Genomic DNA, 17,886 nt, shown 5'->3' on the forward strand with positions numbered 1-17,886 from the left:
TACTGTATATACGGGGCTGTGTGCGGGCTCTTACTGTATATACGGGGCTGTGTGCGGGCTCATACTGTATATACGGGGCTGTGTGCGGGCTCTTACTGTATATAAGGGGTTGTGTGCGGGCTCTTACTGTATATAAGGGGTTGTGTGCGGGCTCATACTGTATATACGGGCTGTGTGCGGGCTCTTACTGTATATACGGGGCTGTGTGCGGGCTCTTACTGTATATAAGGGGTTGTGTGCGGGCTCATACTGTATATACGGGCTGTGTGCGGGCTCATACTGTATATACGGGGCTGTGTGCGGGCTCTTACTGTATATAAGGGGTTGTGTGCGGGCTCATACTGTATATACGGGCTGTGTGCGGGCTCTTACTGTATATAAGGGGTTGTGTGCGGGCTCATACTGTATATAAGGGGCTGTGTGCGGGTTCTTACTGTATATAAGGGGTTGTGTGCGGGCTCTTACTGTATATAAGGGGTTGTGTGCGGGCTCTTACTGTATATAAGGGGTTGTGTGCGGGCTCATACTGTATATACGGGGCTGTGTGCGGGCTCTTACTGTATATAAGGGGTTGTGTGCGGGCTCTTACTGTATATAAGGGGTTGTGTGCGGGCTCATACTGTATATACGGGGCTGTGTGCGGGCTCTTACTGTATATACGGGGCTGTGTGCGGGCTCTTACTGTATATAAGGGGCTGTGTGCGGGCTCTTACTGTATATACGGGGCTGTGTGCGGGCTCTTACTGTATATAAGGGGTTGTGTGCGGGCTCTTACTGGATATACGGGGCTGTGTGCGGGCTCTTACTGTATATAAGGGGCTGTGTGCGGGCTCTTACTGTATATACGGGGCTGTGTGCGGGGTCTTACTGTATATACGGGGCTGTGTGCGGGCTCTTACTGTATATACGGGGCTGTGTGCGGGCTCTTACTGTATATACGGGGCTGTGTGCGGGCTCTTACTGTATATACGGGGCTGTGTGCGGGCTCTTACTGTATATAAGGGGCTGTGTGCGGGCTCTTACTGTATATAAGGGGCTGTGTGCGGGCTCTTACCGTATATACTGGGCTGTGTGCGGGCTCTTACCGTATATAAGGGGCTGTGTGCGGGCTCTTACCGTATATAAGGGGCTGTGTGCGGGCTCTTACCGTATATACGGGGCTGTGTGCGGGCTCTTACTGTATATACGGGGCTGTGTGCGGGCTCTTACTGTATATAATTCTCTTAATCTCCTGGCTCTTACTGAAACCTGGATCCAGCAGTCAGACACCACCGCTGCTGCTGCTCTTTCATATGGTGGACTACATTTTTCTCATACCCCAAGATCGGACAACAGAGCAGGCGGAGGCGTTGGTCTGCTCCTTTCACCAAAATGTACTTTCCAAGTTATCCCCCAAGTACCCTCACTTGTCTTCCCTTCCTTTGAGGTCCATGTGGTCAGACTCTACGTCCCCTTCTCCATGCGAGTGGCGGTGGTGTATCGTCCTCCCGGCCCCTCTCATCAGTTCCTGGATCACTTTGCCACCTGGCTTCCACACTTTCTCTCCTGTGACACCCCCACCATTATCATGGGTGATTTCAACATCCCTATTGCCTCTCCCCTCTCCCCATCTGCTTCTCACCTTTTAGCTCTATCCTCCTCTTTCGGTCTCTCGCAGCATACTAACTCGCCAACGCATGAAGATGGAAACTCCCTTGACTTGGTCTTCTCCCGGCTTTGCTCAATGGATGATTTCACAAACTCCCCTCTCCCACTTTCTGACCACAACCTTCTTTCATTCTCTATCAAGAACTGCCATCCCGCTAAGGTCACCCCCACTTTCCACACTTATAGAAACATACAGGCCATTAACACCCAGAAACTTATGAAGAACTTGCAGTCATCATTGGCCCCAATCTTCTCCATCTCATGTCCTGACTCTGCTCTGAAGCATTACAATGAAACCCTGCAAAGTGCTCTGGATGAAGCTGCTCCTCCTATACATAAAACAACTCGACACAGACGGCAACAACCGTGGCACACGCTGCAAACACGGTTCCTGCAGCGGTGCTCCAGGTGCGAAGAACGTCTGTGGAGAAAATCTAATCTACCCGAAGATTTCATCCATTATAAGTTCATGCTAAAGACATACAATTCTGCCCTTCACCTCTCCAAACAAACCTACTTCAACACCCTCATCACCTCCCTGTCCAATAACCCTAAACGTCTCTTTGACACGTTCCAGTCCCTACTCAACCCAAGAGAGCAGGCCCCAACCACGGATCTCCGTGCTGACGATCTGGCCAATTATTTCAAAGAAAAAATTGACCACATTCGACAGGAAATCATCTCCCAATCTCTTCATACCATGCACTGTCCTCCCTCCCCCACTGCATCTAGTTCACTCTCTGACTTTGAAGCAGTTACAGAAGAAGAAGTAAGCAGGCTCCTTGCATCTTCTCGCCCGACCACTTGCACCAGTGATCCCATTCCGTCACATCTCCTCCAGTCCCTTTCCCCGGCTGTCACCTCTCACCTAACAAAAATATTCAACCTTTCCCTCACTTCCGGTATTTTTCCCTCCTCATTTAAGCATGCCATCATACATCCATTACTTAAAAAACCATCCCTCGATCAAAACTGTGCCGCTAATTATAGACCTGTCTCTAATCTTCCCTTCATCTCTAAACTCCTCGAACGCCTGGTCCACTCTCGTCTTACCCGCTATCTCTCAGATAACTCTCTTCTCGACCCTCTTCAGTCTGGCTTCCGCTCTTTACACTCTACTGAAACTGCCCTCACTAAAGTCTCTAATGACCTACTAACAGCTAAATCTAATGGTCACTACTCCATGCTAATTCTCTTGGATCTCTCTGCAGCATTCGACACTGTGGATCATCAGCTCCTCCTCACTATGCTTCGCTCCATCGGCCTCAAGGACACCGTTCTCTCCTGGTTCTCCTCCTATCTCTCTGACCGATCCTCCACTGTATGTTTTGCTGGTTCCTTCTCCTCTCACCTTCCCCTTACTGTTGGGGTTCCTCAAGGATCAGTCCTAGGCCCCCTCCTTTTCTCTTTGTACACTGCCCCTATTGGACAAACAATCAGTAGATTTGGTTTCCAGTACCATCTCTATGCTGACGACACCCAATTATACACTTCTTCTCCTGATCTCACGCCTGCCTTATTAGAAAACACCAGTGATTGTCTTACCGCTGTCTCTAACATCATGTCCTCCCTCTACCTGAAACTAAACCTGTCAAAAACTGAACTCCTCGTGTTCTCTCCCTCTACTAACCTACCTTTGCCTGACATTGCCATCTCCGTGTGCGGTTCCACCATTACTCCAAAGCAACATGCCCGCTGCCTTGGGGTCATCCTTGATTCTGACCTTTCATTCACCCCCCACATCCGATCACTGGCTCGCTCTTCTTACCTGCATCTCAAAAACATTTCTAGAATTCGCCCTTTTCTTACTTTCGACTCTGCAAAAACTCTTACTGTTTCACTTATTCATTCTCGTCTGGACTATTGTAACTCTCTACTAATCGGCCTCCCTCTTACCAAACTCTCCCCGCTCCAATCTGTCCTGAATGCTGCTGCCAGGATCATATTCCTCACCAACCGTTACACCGATGCCTCTACCTTGTGCCAGTCATTACACTGGCTACCCATCCACTCCAGAATCCAGTACAAAACTACTACCCTCATCCACAAAGCACTCCATGGCTCAGCACCACCCTACATCTCCTCCCTGGTATCAGTCTACCACCCTACCCGTGCCCTCCGCTCCGCTAATGACCTCAGGTTAGCATCCTCAATAATCAGAACCTCCCACTCCCGTCTCCAAGACTTTACACGTGCTGCGCCGATTCTTTGGAATGCACTACCTAGGTTAATACGATTAATTCCCAATCCCCACAGTTTTAAGCGTGCCCTAAAAACTCATTTGTTCAGACTGGCCTACCGCCTCAATGCATTAACCTAACGATCCCTGTGTGGCCTATTAAAAAAAACAAAACAAAACAAAACAAACAGATTCCTCGCATCATGTTCTCATTCACTTTATGCAGTTAATAGCCCTCTGTGTCTGTACTGCTACATACTTAGGCAGTTAACTGGTTCATGCAGCTTTACATGAACACCCGAGCCTTACACTATGGCTGGTCCGAATAACTAAAGCAATTGTTACCATCCACCTCTCGTGTCTCCCCTTTTCATCATAGTCTGTAAGCTTGCGAGCAGGGCCCTCATTCCTCCTGGTATCTGTTTTGAACTGTATTTCTGTTATGCTGTAATGTCTATTGTATGTACAAGTCCCCTCTATAATTTGTAAAGCGCTGCGGAATATGTTGGCGCTATATAAATAAAAATTATTATTATTATTATTATATACGGGGCTGTGTGCGGGCTCTTACTGTATATACGGGGCTGTGTGCGGGCTCTTACTGTATATACGGGGCTGTGTGCGGGCTCTTACTGTATATACGGGGCTGTGTGCGGGCTCTTACCGTATATACGGGGCTGTGTGCGGGCTCTTACCGTATATACGGGGCTGTGTGCGGGCTCTTACCGTATATAAGGGGCTGTGTGCGGGCTCTTACCGTATATACGGGGCTGTGTGCGGGCTCTTACCGTATATAAGGGGCTGTGTGCGGGCTCTTACTGTATATAAGGGGCTGTGTGCGGGCTCTTACTGTATATACGGGCTGTGTGCGGGCTCTTACTGTATATACGGGCTGTGTGCGGGCTCTTACTGTATATACGGGCTGTGTGCGGGCTCTTATATACGGGGCTGTGTGCGGGCTCTTATATACGGGGCTGTGTGCGGGCTCTTACTGTATATACGGGGCTGTGTGCGGGCTCTTACTGTATATACGGGGCTGTGTGCGGGCTCTTACTGTATATACGGGGCTGTGTGCGGGCTCTTACTGTATATACGGGGCTGTGTGCGGGCTCTTACTGTATATACGGGGCTGTGTGCGGGCTCTTACTGTATATACGGGGCTGTGTGCGGGCTCTTACTGTATATACGGGGCTGTGTGCGGGCTCTTACTGTATATACGGGGCTGTGTGCGGGCTCTTACTGTATATACGGGGCTGTGTGCGGGCTCTTACTGTATATACGGGGCTGTGTGCGGGCTCTTACTGTATATACGGGGCTGTGTGCGGGCTCTTACTGTATATACGGGGCTGTGTGCGGGCTCTTACTGTATATACGGGGCTGTGTGCGGGCTCTTACTGTATATACGGGGCTGTGTGCGGGCTCTTACTGTATATACGGGGCTGTGTGCGGGCTCTTACTGTATATACGGGGCTGTGTGCGGGCTCTTACTGTATATACGGGGCTGTGTGCGGGCTCATACTCTATATAAGGGGCTGTGTGCGGGCTCTTACTGTATATACGGGGCTGTGTGCGGGCTCTTACTGTATATACGGGGCTGTGTGCGGGCTCTTACTCTATATAAGGGGCTGTGTGCGGGCTCTTACTCTATATAAGGGGCTGTGTGCGGGCTCTTACTCTATATACGGGGCTGTGTGTGGGCTCTTACTGTATATACGGGGCTGTGTGCGGCTCTTACTGTATATACGGGGCTGTGTGCGGGCTCTTACTGTATATAAGGGGTTGTGTGCGGGCTCTTACTGTATATACGGGGCTGTGTGCGGGCTCTTACTGTATATACGGGGCTGTGTGCGGGCTCATACTCTATATAAGGGGCTGTGTGCGGGCTCTTACTGTATATACGGGGCTGTGTGCGGGCTCTTACTCTATATAAGGGGCTGTGTGCGGGCTCTTACTGTATATACGGGGCTGTGTGTGGGCTCTTACTGTATATACGGGGCTGTGTGCGGCTCTTACTGTATATACGGGGCTGTGTGCGCGCTCTTACTCTATATAAGGGGCTGTGTGTGGGCTCTTACTGTATATACGGGGCTGTGTGCGGGCTCTTACTGTATATACGGGGCTGTGTGTGGGCTCTTACTCTATATAAGGGGCTGTGTGTGGGCTCTTACTGTATATACGGCGCTGTGTGTGGGCTCTTACTCTATATAAGGGGCTGTGTGCGGGCTCTTACTGTATATACGGGGCTGTGTGCGGGCTCTTACTGTATATAAGGGGCTGTGTGTGGGCTCTTACTCTATATAAGGGGCTGTGTGCGGGCTCTTACTCTATATAAGGGGCTGTGTGCGGGCTCTTACTGTATATAAGGGGCTGTGTGCGGGCTCTTACTGTATATAAGGGGCTGTGTGTGGGCTCTTACTGTATATAAGGGGCTGTGTGCGGGCTCTTACTGTATATAAGGGGCTGTGTGTGGGCTCTTACTCTATATAAGGGGCTGTGTGCGGGCTCTTACTGTATATAAGGGGCTGTGTGCGGGCTCTTACTGTATATAAGGGGCTGTGTGTGGGCTCTTACTCTATATAAGGGGCTGTGTGTGGGCTCTTACTGTATATACGGGGCTGTGTGCGGGCTCTTACTGTATATAAGGGGCTGTGTGCGGGCTCTTACTGTATATAAGGGGCTGTGTGTGGGCTCTTACTGTATATAAGGGGCTGTGTGCGGGCTCTTACTCTATATAAGGGGCTGTGTGCGCGCTCTTACTCTATATAAGGGGCTGTGTGTGGGCTCTTACTCTATATAAGGGGCTGTGTGCGGGCTCTTACTGTATATAAGGGGCTGTGTGCGGGCTCTTACTGTATATAAGGGGCTGTGTGTGGGCTCTTACTCTATATAAGGGGCTGTGTGTGGGCTCTTACTGTATATACGGGGCTGTGTGCGGGCTCTTACTGTATATAAGGGGCTGTGTGCGGGCTCTTACTGTATATAAGGGGCTGTGTGCGGGCTCTTACTGTATACACGGGGCTGTGTAGGGGCTCATATGATATATAGGGGGATGTCAGCATAGTTAATTCTGCTCAATATTAAGTGATAATTAATGTTAACATTAATATTGAGCAGAATTCATTTCATCCTATTGGTTCGGCCTCCACCACAGTCCGGGTCTCCTGTGGCCCCTCTGTAAATTAGTTGCCCACCCCTGGCGTAGACGTCCGCCGTTTTTATCCTTTCACCCCTCCCATTTACCGCTCACCGTTTGACCCTCGTTTAATTCTTTGCAGCGGATTGGCTGCTGTAAGTCACATGATGTGATTAAGAAAAATAACGCAAAAATGGCGAGCGACCGAAAAATCCATAATTGTCGCATCATTTTAAAGGGATTACAATATTATTTTAACTGTCTTTGAAAAAAAAAAAAGGCGGAAAACCCTTTAACTATTAAAGTGCCAGCATAATGTATACTAATACTATCATTCTATATAATGACACCTTGTAACAAAGGTTCAGACACTCGGGACCGCGGGCTGTACAGCGAGCCTCACTACAAGGCGCGGTGCCTGCGGTGTCTAGCACCGTGCGGCCCCCGGGGCTCGGTCCTACCTGTACTCACACTCTGGGGATCAATGCGCCCGCCAGCCTTGTCCTCGGCTCTTCCACTGTCTACGTGCGCCACACCTGCCGTCTGATTGGCTAGGAGAGATCCGCCCCTCTGCGGAAAGTAAGCTCCAGTGCGATTGGCTGAAAATGCGGAAGCTGTTGGGATATTAAGATTTGATTGGAGGCAAGTGAGACTGACAATTGTACGAGCCAATAGACGTTTAGAAAAGAGGTCCTGACGTCTCACCAGGCGACAAGCGTTCACGCTGATAGAGATAACAACGCTTGCCAGCGCTAAACAGGGCCGTTTGCCAGTACTAAACAGGGCCGCTTGCCAGTACTAAACATGGAGGCGGCCTCTAAGGAAAACAGCCGTGGTCGCGGGGTGTCAAAGTATACGAGGTCCTAAAAAAATGCCGTTTTTATAACACGTTAATGAGATTTTTAAAACATTTTTCAGTTTTATGTTTTCTTTTTAACCTCCCTCCAATTATCCTATATGTGAGTGGCAGGGACAGCGGATTTTGTTTGCTTCACTGTTTATTTTCCGTTCTACAGATTTATATGTTGCTTATTTTTGGTGGTCCGAGCCATGGTCTTCATCGTTTATCGTAGTCTTTATCGTACGACTTTCCAATTGTTTTTTTTTAAATTCCTTTTGCTTTTTTTTCGTCGTTCATTACATAGTAACATAGTAAGGCCGAAAAAAGACATTTGTCCATCCAGTTCAGCCTATATTCCATCATAATAAATCCCCAGATCTACGTCCTTCTACAGAACCTAATAATTGTATGATACAATATTGTTCTGCTCCAGGAAGACATCCAGGCCTCTCTTGAACCCCTCGACTGAGTTCGCCATCACCACCTCCTCAGGCAAGCAATTCCAGATTCTCACTGCCCTAACAGTAAAGAATCCTCTTCTATGTTGGTGGAAAAACCTTCTCTCCTCCAGACGCAAAGAATGCCCCCTTGTGCCCGTCACCTTCCTTGGTATAAACAGATCCTCAGCGAGCTATTTGTATTGTCCCCTTATATACTTATACATGGTTATTAGATCGCCCCTCAGTCGTCTTTTTTCTAGACTAAATAATCCTAATTTCGCTAATCTATCTGGGTATTGTAGTTCTCCCATCCCCTTTATTAATTTTGTTGCCCTCCTTTGTACTCTCTCTAGTTCCATTATATCCTTCCTGAGCACCGGTGCCCAAAACTGGACACAGTACTCCATGTGCGGTCTAACTAGGGATTTGTACAGAGGCAGTATAATGCTCTCATCATGTGTATCCAGACCTCTTTTAATGCACCCCATGATCCTGTTTGCCTTGGCAGCTGCTGCCTGGCACTGGCTGCTCCAGGTAAGTTTATCATTAACTAGGATCCCCAAGTCCTTCTCCCTGTCAGATTTACCCAGTGGTTTCCCATTCAGTGTGTAATGGTGATATTGATTCCTTCTTCCCATGTGTATAACCTTACATTTATCAGTGTTAAACCTCATCTGCCACCTTTCAGCCCAAGTTTCCAACTTATCCAGATCCATCTGTAGCAGAATACTATCTTCTCTTGTATTAACTGCTTTACATAGTTTTGTATCATCTGCAAATATCGATATTTTACTGTGTAAACCTTCTACCAGATCATTAATGAATATGTTGAAGAGAACAGGTCCCAATACCGACCCCTGCGGTACCCCACTGGTCACAGCGACCCAGTTAGAGACTATACCATTTATAACCACCCTCTGCTTTCTATCACTAAGCCAGTTACTAACCCATTTACACACATTTTCCCCCAGACCAAGCATTGTCATTTTGTGTACCAACCTCTTGTGCGGCACGGTATCAAACGCTTTGGAAAAATCGAGATATACCACGTCCAATGACTCACCGTGGTCCAGCCTATAGCTTACCTCTTCATAAAAACTGATTAGATTGGTTTGACAGGAGCGATTTCTCATAAACCCATGCTGATATGGAGTTAAACAGTTATTCTCATTAAGATAATCCAGAATAACATCCCTCAGAAACCCTTCAAATATTTTACCAACAATAGAGGTTAGACTTACTGGCCTATAATTTCCAGGTTCACTTTTAGAGCCCTTTTTGAATATTGGCACCACATTTGCTATGCGCCAATCCTGCGGAACAGACCCTGTCGCTATAGAGTCCCTAAAAATAAGAAATAATGGTTTATCTATTACATTACTTAGTTCTCTTAGTACTCGTGGGTGTATGCCATCCGGACCCGGAGATTTATCTATTTTAATCTTATTTAGCCGGTTTCGCACCTCTTCTTGGGTTAGATTGGTGACCCTTAATATAGGGTTTCCATTGTTTCTTGGGATTTCACCTAGCATTTCATTTTCCACCGTGAATACCGTGGAGAAGAAGGTGTTTAATATGTTAGCTTTTTCCTCGTCATCTACAACCATTCTTTCCTCACTATTTTTTAAGGGGCCTACATTTTCAGTTTTTATTCTTTTACTATTGATATAGTTGAAGAACAGTTTGGGATTAGTTTTACTCTCCTTAGCAATGTGCTTCTCTGTTTCCTTTTTGGCAGCTTTAATTAGTTTTTTAGATAAAGTATTTTTCTCCCTATAGTTTTTTAGAGCTTCAATGGTGCCATCCTGCTTTAGTAGTGCAAATGCTTTCTTTTTACTGTTAATTGCCTGTCTTACTTCTTTGTTTAGCCACATTGGGTTATAAACCGCTTACACTGCCTATTTAGGATGTTCTTAAACATTTCCCATTTATTATCTGTATTCTTATTTCTGAGGATATTGTCCCAGTCTACCAGATTAATGGCATCTCTAAGCTGGTCAAACTTTGCCTTCCTAAAGTTCAATGTTTTTGTGACTCCCTGACAAGTCCCCCTAGTGAAAGACAGGTGAAACTGTACAATATTGTGGTCGCTATTTCCTAGATGCCCGACCACCTGCAGATTTGTTATTCTGTCAGGTCTATTAGATAGTATTAGGTCTAAAAGTGCTGCTCCTCTGGTTGGATTCTGCACCAATTGTGAAAGATAATTTTTCTTGGTTATTAGCAGAAACCTGTTGCCTTTATGGGTTTCACAGGTTTCTGTTTCCCAGTTAATATCCGGGTAGTTAAAGTCCCCCATGACCAGGACCTCATTATGGGTTGCAGCTTCATCTATCTGCTTTAGAAGTAGACTTTCCATGGTTTCTGTTATATTTGGGGGTTTGTAACAGACCCCAATGAGAATTTTGTTACCATTTTTCCCTCCATGAATTTCGACCCATATGGACTCGACATCCTCATTTCTTTCGCTAATATCCTCCCTTAAAGTGGACTTTAGACAAGACTTTACATAGAGACAAACCCCTCCTCCTCTCCGATTTTTACGATCCTTTCTAAACAGACTGTAACCCTGTAAGTTGACTGCCCAGTCATAGCTTTCATCTAACCATGTCTCGGTTATTCCCACTATGTCAAAGTTACCTGTAGATATTTCTGCTTCTAGTTCTTCCATCTTGTTTGTCAGGCTTCTGGCGTTTGCGAGCATGCAGTTTAGAGGATTTTGTTTTGTTCCAATCTCCTCGCTGTGGATTGTTTTAGAAATGTTCTTACCTCCCTTCTGAGTATGTTTTCCTGGATCTTCTTTGTTCAAGTCTAATGTTTTTCTTCCCGTCCCCTCTTCTTCTAGTTTAACGCCCTCCTGATGAGTGTAGCGAGTCTTCTGGCGAATGTGTGTTTCCCAGGTTTGTTGAGGTGTAGTCCGTCTCTGGCGAGGAGTCCATCATACCAGTAATTCACACCGTGGTCCAGGAATCCAAATCCTTGTTGTCTGCACCATCGTCTTAGCCAGTTGTTTGCATCAAGGATCCTGTTCCATCTCCTGGTGCCATGCCCGTCTACTGGAAGGATAGAAGAAAAAACTACCTGTGCATCCAGTTCCTTTACTTTCTTCCCCAACTCTTCAAAGTCCTTGCAGATTGTCGGTAGGTCCTTCCTTGCCGTGTCATTGGTGCCAACATGTATCAGAAGAAATGGGTGGACGTCCTTGGAGCTGAAGAGCTTTGGTATCCTATCGGTCACATCCTTGATCATCGCACCTGGAAGGCAGCATACTTCTCTTGCAGTTATGTCCGGTCTGCAGATGGCTGCTTCGGTGCCTCTCAGTAGTGAGTCTCCCACCACCACCACTCTTCGTTGCTTCTTGGCTGTACTTTTTGCTGTCACTTGTTGCTGTGTGCCCTTTTCTTTTTTGCTTGCTAGTATTGCTTCATCCTTAGGTGTGCCATCTTCATCCTCTACAAAGATTTGATATCGGTTCTTCAGTTGTGTGGTTGGTGATTTCTCCATGGTCTTCTTGCTTCTTTTGGTCACATGCTTCCACTCATCTGCTTTTGGAGGTTCTCTGACACTTTTTGCACCTTCTGTGACCAGTAGAGATGCTTCTGTTCTGTCTAGAAAGTCTTCATTCTCTTTGATGAGTTTCAAAGTTGCTATTCTTTCTTCCAGACCCCGCACCTTTTCTTCTAAAAGGGCCACTAGTCTACACTTCTGACAGGTGAAATTGGATTCTTCTTCTGGTCGATCTGTGAACATGTAGCACATGCTGCAGCTCACCATGTAGGTTGTCACATCTGCATGGGATGCATGATATGATGTCTTGTAAGATCAAACAGTTACGCACGCAGAGAGGCCAAATATAATTATTTTTATTTCCTTTTCTAGGAAAAATTGGGGGATAGGAACTTTTCAATCAGCGAACTCAGCGGCTTATGCTGTTAAGTGATGCAGACAATAACAGACACCAGGAGCAGCAATGGAGACCCAGGATTAGACCTGTGGAGGGTGAGTACAGCAATGTACAATGCAGCCAGGTACCATTCTGCTGGCATTCACCAAACCCAGGCTCCTCCATCAGATGCAGATAGAGAAGTGTGATCAATCATTGCACACAACACGTCTCCTCCAGAGTCCAGTGATGGTGGCTATACATCGCTCCATTCAACGCTCGACATTGTGCTTGGTGATGTACGGCTGCATGCAGCAGCTCGATCATGACTCTCCCGGCGGGGGCGCAGTGTTTGTGCTGATACCAGAGGAAGTCTGGACTCTGCAGTTATGGAGTCAGCAGAGCGGTGGTGACTTGTCTGCCCTCTGCTCCTCAGCACTCGGCCCCCTGCTCTGTAACATTACGGGGTCTCCACTTCATGGTTGAGTTGTTGCGGTTTCTTCCACTTCTCAATAATTTCACACACAGGTGATGGGGGAAGACTTAGGAAGGAAGAAATGTCATGAACGGACTTTTCACCCCGATGGCTCCTAATACAGGACCGTGCCGGTATCAGTGAGCTCCAAACCACCGGCCGTTCTGTCACACATTGTTATGGTGGGCAAGGAGCCGAATGTTATACACCGGGGTGGGAGCCAGAAGTTATACACTGGGGGTGGATATTATACACCGGGGGTGGGGTGGATAATATACATCGGGGCGAGGGGCCGGATGTTATACACTGGGGGTGAGGAGCCAGATGTTATACACTGGGGGTGGATGTTATACACCAGGGTGGGGGCTGGATATTATACAACGGGGGTGGGGTGGATGATATACATCGGGGCGAGGGGCCGGATGTTATACACTGGGGGTGAGGAGCCAGATGTTATACACTGGGGGCGAGGGGCCGGATGTTATACACTAGGGAGCGAGGGGCCGGATGTTATACACTGGGGTTTGGATATTATTCACTAGGGGTGAGGGCTGGATGTTATACACTGGGGGCTGGATGTTATACACCAGGGTGGGGGCCAGATATTATACACCAGGGGTGGGGTGGATGATATACATCGGGGCGAGGGGCTGGATGTTATACACTGGGGGTGAGGAGCCAGATGTTATACACTGGGGGCGAGGGGCCGGATGTTATACACTGGGGTCTGGATATTATTCACTAGGGGTGAGGGCTGGATGTTATACACTGGGGGCTGGATGTTATACACCGGGGTGGGGCCCGGATATTATACACCGGGGGTGAGGTGGATGATATACATCGGGGCGAGGGGCCGGATGTTATACACTGGGGGTGAGGGGCCGGATGTTATACACTGGGGGAGGATCCAGAAGTTATATACTTGTGAAAAACCTGAATTCAATGATTAAGATTTCCAGTTCTCTTCTCCTTGTTTGCAGCTATGGTGCCATGTCAACAACTATTCAAAAATGAACGAGGTTTATTAAATGGCCAAAATGACAGGTTACAGGTGGCTGTATTGTGTCCTGGGAGTTGCATTCTATAGGGTTTATTGACATTACTCCCCCAATGATATGATGATGATGATGATGCTGGTGTTGTACTTTGCTGTAGCACCTCTATTAATTGTCATTTTAATAGTTATACTGCCACCCAAAAATTGCTAAATAATGAGCTTTCCGAAACCAGCAGTAGGTGGCAGTATAGTCCTTATCTATTGTCTTCGCTGTGCCTGTAGCCTGCGCACCAGACCATTAGCTGCTGGATGGAGAAGCTGCTGTAAAAAAAAAGCCGACTCTGGTTACCCATTGTATATAAAACCAGGCAAACATACAAAGCAAACCGAGGCCATGATGGAGCGTTGCTCTGGATGGACGCGTATCCATACCAGGCTTTAAGCGTCATGGATCATTGCCTGTGTTAGTAATTATGTAACCATGGATACTGACAAATTTTCATATAAATGCATTAGTTCAAAATGTGAGTAAATGTGTGGGATCCCGACAGTTACAGCCCACACGATGTGATGTGTTCTGCTCTATGTAATACCGCACAGCGCGCTCCATATCTAACTTTTGCTGACCCTGGTCCTTAGTAGATCACATTCTCGGGTTCTAGAACATTAGACTGTTGTTTTTTATGGTCTAGAACAACATGCAGTCATGATTGAAAGTGTTGGTACCCTTGAAATTGTTCCAAGAAATGAAGTATTTCTCCCAGAAAGTAATTGAAATTACACGCGGTTTGTTATTACACATGTTTATTTCCTTTGTGTGTATTGGAAGAACACAAAAAAACTGAGGGAAAAAAAAGGCAAATTGGACATAATTTCACACAAAATCCCCTAAATTGGGCAGGACATCAGCCCCCGATCCGACCTGCAAGAGAAGAAAAATTACTTTTATTATAATCACCCATGGGGGGCGGTCCGATCTGATGGGTGGCGCAGGTCCGGGTCCGACACTCTTCTTATGATCGCCACCCTCCTGCTTGCTTCTTGGCTCCCCGGCACCGCGCTCTGGTGCAGGCGTACTTATTTGCCCTGTTGGGGGCAGAGCAAAGTACTGCAGTGTGCAGGCGCCGGGCCTCTCTGACCTTTCCCAGCACAAGACATCAGTGAAACCATAAAACCATTTTGAAAAGAAGGGCAATTTGATCAAATTATTTTGTAGAAATTTTTTTTTATGTCTGAGAAAATAGTGACTATTCTGAGCAAAAAAAAGTTCACGTGAGTTGATGAAAAAAATACAGAATTACAAATGTAACAGTGGGGGGGAGTGAATAGTTTAGCTAAGACACTGGCAGTGATATGAGGTTGTAGGACACTGTTTAGGCCGGCGTCACACTGGCGTTTAAAACGGCCGAGTGCAATGCGATAAAAAATCGCATTGCACTCGGACCAATATTAAGTTATGGGGCCGCTCCCAGCAGCCGACTTTTTGTCGGCCGTTTTCCTCGGTCCGAGACAATCGCAGCATGCTGCGATTGTCTCGGACCGAGGAAAACTCACGGCTCACTCGCACCCATATAAGCCTATGGGTGCGAGTGAGACAGCGCACATCACTCGGATAACATCCGAGTGATGTGCGCTATAAGCGGACCCCAGCAATGGAGGAGATGGAGAAATTAATTTCTCCGCCTCCTCCGCAGCTGTGCTCCGATCCTCCCTGTGCGAGAGAATCGGAGCACAGACGGATGACACTCGGCTCCTGCTCTGCTGCGAGAAGGAGCCGAGGGTCATTAGCATATCTCATCCGATGTTCTCGCATCGGATGCAATACGCTAGTGTGACGCCGGCCTTACTCTCACACTTTGGTCGGCCCTTGAGTTGATCAGGTATTGTTAACTTTCACACCTTGGTCGGCCAATGTTTATTAATAATAATAATTTTTATTTATATAGCGCCAACATATTCCGCAGCACTTAATAAGCGGGGACATGTACAGACAATAAATTCAGTATAAGTTAAGACAATTTAAACAGTGACATTAGGGGTGAGGTCCCGGCTCGCAAGCTTACAATCTACAAGGAAATGGGGAGGGACACAATAGGTGAAAAGTGCTTGTTATTTCAGGTCTGGCAATTATAATAAATAGGGATTTTCATATAAAGCTGCATGATCCGGTCATCAGCCCGTGTGTTTAAGTGCAATAGTCAAGTATCAAGTGCAGTTATCGTGTGCATGGACGGTGTGGAGACAGATGAATAGTAGGGTGCAGATTCACATGTAGATAATATTTGGACGGAGGGAACAGGGCAAAGTTAGTTTACTGAGTAGTTGATGTGGTAGGCTTGTTTGAAGAGATGGGTTTTCAGAGCACGCTTGAATAGGTCGGGGCTAGGTATCAGTCTGATCGTCTGGGGAAGTGCATTCCAGAGAGCTGGCGCAGCACGAGAGAAGTCTTGGAGACGGAGGTGCGAGGTTCGGATTACTTTACACATATCACTAATTTCATTAAATTGTACTAATCCTAACTGCCTTTCTCAGGTGAGGAGATCAAGACATAACGGTTTAAATAAATGAGTCTCACATACTGCCGTACCTGCGTCTTTTCATGTGTTTTTCCACTTATTCATTGCTTTTTATGGCGGAAAAAAATGCTGCAAAAATGCTGAAATAAGTGATATGCTGCAATTTTCAAAAACGCAGCAGTTTTCTAATTCAGTCAGGAAAAAAACAAGGTGTGCATGAGGTTTCTGAAATCTCATAGCTTTTGCTGGTACTGTAAAGCAGTGAATAAAAGCAGCACAAATGCAATGTGTGAGCATAGCAGGTGTTCATCTGAGCAAAAAAAGTAAAGAGGATGACATGTAGGTGTCATCACCGTCTGTGGCTGCTAGGGGGCACTCTTGTGCTATCATAGTATACAGAAACAAGTCAAAGCTGTGAGAGGAGAGAGGGACGGGGAGCATATTGTATTTCCGCTTATTATAATATTATGTATAGTGTTAGGGATGCCCTCTGGCTCATTCCTGCCATAGCAGCGCACACTCAGCCCTAACAAAGACAAATGTGTGTAACTAAATACAATGGCGGAAATTATAGAAACCGCACATTTGTATTTTCTAGTTCTCGTCCCCTCTGCGTTCCATGTTTAATGACAGTAACGGGCTCCAAATGAATTTAGATTTTAGGCAATTCATGTGACGTACCCATAGAGCCCCCCATACAGACCCCACTTAGGGACATAAGGGTGCGCCATAACCGTGTAACTTCACCATTATACTCCATGAAGGACTGAAGGTGTATATCGTGACCATCGAAACAGGTCATACGAGACACCAAATGTAAAGACCCCCATACACATTAGATATAAGTCGGCAGAACCCATTAATTTTAGGGGACCGGACGATGATCTGTTGTCTCTGGCTGATGTCGATCTTTTCGTTTTCAGGGAAGATAATCTGCTGCCATTAGAGTCTGGCAGTGGCTTTCTCCACTTTCCCCACTGAAAAGAATGCGCGGACAATCAGTGCTCATATATATGGAGGAGTGGGGAGAGGTAGATGTCTTTCGAGCGAATATTCAGCCGACAGGTATCTCCTGTGTATTTGGGACAATGTTTGGGGTTAATATAATTTTATTTTTTTTTTTTTTTAGTACCATTAAATGGAATCTGTCAATCCTCCTAATTCCTCAGCCGTCTACAGCTCTGGCAAAAATTAAGAGACCACCACATCAAATCCCTGTCATGGGCAGCCCAATCTCCAGACCTGAACCCCATAGAAAACCTCTGGAATGTAATCAAGAGGATGATGGATAGTCACAAGCCATCAAACAAAGAAGAACTGCAGGCCAAGATGCATGAAAGCTGTGATTAAAAATCATGGTTATTCCACAAAATATTGATTTCTGAACTCTTCCTGAATTAAAACATTAGTATTGTTGTTTCTAAATGATTATGAACTTGTTTTCTTTGCATTATTTGAGGTCTGAAAGTACTGTTTTTTTTTTAATTTTGACCATTTTTGTTTGTCGGAAAAAAAAAAAGAAAAATGTATTGCTTGGAAATTCGGAGACGTGTTGTCAGAAGTTTATAGACTAAAAGAACAATTTACATTTTACTCAAAGATATACCTATACAGAGAAAAATCAGACAAACTGAACATTTTCCAGTGGTCTCTTAATTTTTGCCAGAGCTGTATATGGGCATGCAGGTCATAGAAAGTTGAATATGAAATGAACCTTGATATCTGTGATGCAGGGTCGGGACAAAGTATTTTGGTGCCCTAGGCAGATGAATGGC

General features: G+C 46.3%; 1 protein-coding gene and 1 long non-coding RNA gene across 3 annotated transcripts in view; one reads left to right on the forward strand and one right to left on the reverse strand.

Annotated features, from left to right (window-relative positions):
* MMADHC (metabolism of cobalamin associated D) overlaps nt 1-7,553 on the reverse strand; it is a 29,265-nt gene extending 21,712 nt beyond the window's left edge. The window contains exon 1 of one of the 2 annotated variants that reach the window (XM_069732901.1): nt 7,431-7,553. The gene's annotated coding sequence lies outside the window, so the exon portion shown is untranslated. Of the gene's footprint in view, nt 1-7,420 lie in introns of both variants that reach the window. The other variant, XM_069732902.1, reaches the window with a different exon arrangement.
* A 209-nt stretch (nt 7,554-7,762) lies between these two features.
* On the forward strand, nt 7,763-17,558 carry LOC138645832 (uncharacterized). The gene is made up of 3 exons (XR_011314771.1): nt 7,763-7,819; nt 12,120-12,239; nt 17,241-17,558. It is a non-coding gene; the product is annotated as an uncharacterized lncRNA (long non-coding RNA).
* The last annotated feature ends 328 nt before the right edge of the window (nt 17,559-17,886 follow it).

The sequence above is a fragment of the Ranitomeya imitator genome, chromosome 7, assembly GCF_032444005.1.
Source record: "Ranitomeya imitator isolate aRanImi1 chromosome 7, aRanImi1.pri, whole genome shotgun sequence".
Lineage (NCBI taxonomy): Eukaryota > Metazoa > Chordata > Amphibia > Anura > Dendrobatidae > Ranitomeya > Ranitomeya imitator.